Below are 4,323 nucleotides of genomic sequence, written 5' to 3'. Positions count from 1 at the left end.
CTTACCTCACAACCTCTTTTTTTTTTTTTTTCTTTTGCAATGTGGACAGACAGATGGGTGCTAGTCTTCATGATAGCTAATGCATGTCTGAAATGTGGGAATTTGGGTTGACAGAAAATTATGCAAAATTGCCTAGTTTCACTAAAACAGTCCCTTTGAATGAAAAAACATTTTGTGGAAAATTTGCTGAACAACTTTGAACCTGGTCACGTTAAACTTAGTAGAATTAGCCCATATCTTTACTACCATAAATAAGTCTTGAATATACAATATCCTATTGAAACCTCGATATGGAAAAGTGCTTTCTCATTCCATCTTAGAACATGCTTCTTTGTCTATATTTGTCCAAGTGGTCCTTCATCTTTTCTTCCTTTCTGTGCTAAATGAAAGGAAAATATACCTGAACTTTTCCCTCATACCTTGATGTCCTGGAGTGTTTGTACGTGCTACTTTTTGCAATTCCTTGCACTGCATTGGCATGACTGTTTGCACAAGGGAGTTTTCTGGGTGCTTTAAAAATCTTTCTAGTGCATTAAACTAAAAATCCTTCAATGTAGTTTAGTTCTGTTTGCTACAAATAAAAGTGTTATGTCCATGAATTCATTGCGTGCAAACACAAAGGCCCTCAAAGACATGTAATGAGCATCTTTGTCCACCAGATGGTGCTGTGACTTCTTTGTAGTTCATCCCTTGGAATTGCTACTGCTTTCGAATTATTTCTGCTTTTTGTTGTTGTTGTTGTTCCATATGCCAGACCCTGCTCCCACAGCTGCATGGTAGGGCATGGGTTGGGGGACCCAGGCTAGGGTGGGGGCAGTGCAGGACTCTTTCATTCTTCTATGGTGTTGGGCGGGGACCGGGTTTAATTTTTGCAAAAATTTAAACATACAAGTGCAAACACTGATGTGATGCTCCAAAATGAACCAATTTAAATTTTATAAACCCATTTAATTCAATGAGGTTTAAACCCCTTGAATTATTTGGGATTCAACCATTTATTTCAAAGGATTCAAAGTTTGTATCCTGTATTCTGTGGTGCCTCCAATGACCAATGCAGTCATCTAAAGCATGAGGAACCAGGAGATTAAAGATTCTCTGAGTTCAGTTCATAGTCTCTGCTGAGGCTGCTTCATGTGCTTGGGCATGTGTGTGTGCGTGTGTATGCGCGCATGTGCACCTGATCAGCTAAGAACAGTTCAGATGGATGGGATGTTTTGTGGGTCATCTCATTGCTTGTTTAGGGACTTGTCTTGAGAGAATATCAATCAGTGGTTCTTTGCACAGATGTGAGGAAGGGACACTGCTTTGCCACTGTTCACATGGGCTGGGTATGAACAGGTAAGTCAGGTGTGAAAGGAGTTGTATCAGGCTTCAACTGTGAGTCCGTAAGCTCCCTGACTATTTTTGTTACCCTCCAATGGACCGTCTCCTATTTGTGCACACCATTTGTGTAGTGGGAGGACCAAACTGAGATTCCACTTTCCATGTCCCAAGATCCATTTCCTCCGTATAGGATTCCAGCTTCAGATACTCCAAAGACTCCTGGTTAATTCTCTCTGCTCCCAATTTCTCTCTTTTTTCAAACTCCCACTCCCATTGCATAGCCCCTACCCACAAGTCTCTTTCCCATCCCTTAGTTCCTTGAATCCTTCTACCAAACATCAGCCCCTTCCCTTCTCCACCACAACTTCGACCATGGACACTGCTCCATTACTTTCTAGTTCTTCTCCATCCTCCTTCCTGTGTCTCCATTATTTCAATATTACTTTGAGAGCTGACTCTGCAAAGGGTCACTAAACACACAGTTAACCTGGGGATTTGCTGCACAAAGTCAGCATGACATAAGTTCACAATATTTGGGTGTGAGTAAAATTCCAAGGGTGTGAATTTTGTCAGCCTTTCAGGAAAATGCTGGAAACTGAGAATTTGTGATGACAATTCCAGTTCATGCTTCAATGTCCTCTCCAGATACATCATAGGGACACAACTCTGAAAGACACAAAACCTCTGATGACAGGTCTCCAATCAGATACTGCCACAAAGGGGTAAACTTCTTGACCTGGAAGCTAGGGTAGAACTGGTCATTATGAACATCCCTGCTATTCCTGAAGAGCAGCATCTGTGGCTGCTCTCAGGAGTCCTTGCCCTTGGCACTGTAGCTCCCATGGTGATTTTGGAAAACAGGCCCATTATCTTTCATTAAAGTACAGCATGGACAAGTCCAAGACATGCACAGGGCTTTCCCACTTGCCTGTGAAATGGCCATGACAGGCCTTGAGAGGGATACGTTATGCCTTTGCCTTCCTCTGAAAGACAGGCAGTAACAATCCTCTTGAGATCAGGGTCCCCCTGACATGCAGGAGGTAGTTCAGTCTCCTCGTCCTTACCCCTCAAGCCACAACAGGTCTAGTTTGGGAAGGAAGGCCAACTTGCTCCCCCCTCCCGACCCCCTCAAGTTGTTGGCAGCTGGAAGGGTACCAGTGATCAGTGGGGCTGAAAATTAAACCCCATGGAGATACTAGGGGCACTTTCTCTGTCCCGGGGCAATTGTCTCAGGCTCTCTGTAGACTCAGGTAGGCATCACTGTAGCGATTGTATTGAAGGCATATCTACAGGAGCTGGTCCAGTTCATAGGCAGCAGAATGGGGTAGGCCACCAGGGCTTTGGTCTGACCAACTTTTAGCACATTAATTTATAGAACCCACAAATGCACAATTGTCATTCTGGTTAAAACTGTATAGCTATTTTTTAACTGCATAGCTAGCTAAATTAACATGCCAAAAGCTGGTCAGGCGATGACCCAGGTGGCCCACCCGCTTCCGCAGCCCATGGTCCAGTTTGTAATGGATCCGTTTTCTGATTCTGGCTTCTATCAGAGACACAGGGCATTGAATTAAAGGTGACAGCAATGTTAACATACAGGTAAAAAATTCCCAAATAAAGTTATCAAAGTTACGGGCAGTTTTGAGGAGTCCCAGCCATCTTAATCTGTCCCCCTTATTTCCTATTGCTTCTGTCTGCTTGTTGCCATTTTTGGATAGGGTATTTATGGAGTCCAAAGGAACAGAGCACTGAAGATTTGCATTTCTCAGCCCCACCTATCCTTTGCTAATCCCACAATTCATTCATCTGAAAGTCAAGAAGACCACAGAGTTTGAGACGGAACAGGGTGGACACCGTGATATGTTTATTAAAACACCAAGAAGTACATAGCATAAAAGGCAAGAGGGAAGATGCCAGGCCACGTATACCAGAAGTGGTGATGGGCCTAAAACACACATTTCCTAAAAGTGTCTGAGTGCCTCTGAATTGTTAGGTGCCTAAATATCTTTGATAGTTTGGCCTCTCTATGATACAGATCTTGGCCCCAAAGCAGGACAAACAATTACATAGTAGTCTAACCAAAAGATTAAAATTAAAACTTTTAAATATATCAGTCCAGGAATGTTTCCCTCTGGTTCTCTGCTTCAGAGCTAAGATGGATACCTGGGAATGGGTCCCACGTGGTCTAAGAGAGAGGTGGCTAAATCCCCTTACTGCAGCTTCTAGTCTTCAGTTCTCTCTAGTGGCAAACTGGTTTGGGTCTCATTCTATCAGTCATGGAGTAAAGGTAGGAGATCTGAGCATTTAGCACTGAGATAAGACTGTTAGAAAACAGGGAAATTATATACATTAATAGAAGAAAAGTAAATACGGGTCCCACGTGGTCTAAGAGAGAGGTGGCTAAATCCCCTTACTGCAGCTTCTAGTCTTCAGTTCTCTCTAGTGGCAAACTGGTTTGGGTCTCATTCTATCAGTCATGGAGTAAAGGTAGGAGATCTGAGCATTTAGCACTGAGATAAGACTGTTAGAAAACAGGGAAATTATATACATTAATAGAAGAAAAGTAAATACAGACTCCTGTGACTAGAGGATCACATCACAAGCCTGGGAAAACCGGAGTAAGTAAACTGCAGCCAGTTTGTCATTGCAATGAAATGTATTTGGGTGGTTAAAAGATGAGTGTATGTGTGTGTGTGTGTGTGTGTGTGTGTCATTTAAGAACTTGAAAATGAGATAAACCTGGAAATGTAGAAGACAATGTAAATGTATTAATCTCATTTTCAAGTTCTTAAATGACATGGATGCAGGGGTTTGGGTTGTAGCCGTGTTGGTCTAAGGACATAGGCAGACAAGGTTCCTTGGGTGAATTTGATATCTTTTATTAGACCAACCCAAATGGTTGGAGAATAGTTATTAAGCAAGCTTTCGGGTTCAAAAACCTTTCGTCAGGCTAAGGAAGCTTCAGCAGTTGGTGTGTGCTCTTCCTGGATAGAATGAACA

This window comes from Alligator sinensis, unplaced genomic scaffold (genome assembly GCF_000455745.1).
Source record: "Alligator sinensis unplaced genomic scaffold, ASM45574v1 scaffold1109_1, whole genome shotgun sequence".
Taxonomy (NCBI): domain Eukaryota; kingdom Metazoa; phylum Chordata; order Crocodylia; family Alligatoridae; genus Alligator; species Alligator sinensis.
The sequence above is the reverse complement of the archived record's forward strand: the minus strand, read 5'-3'. Positions refer to the sequence as shown.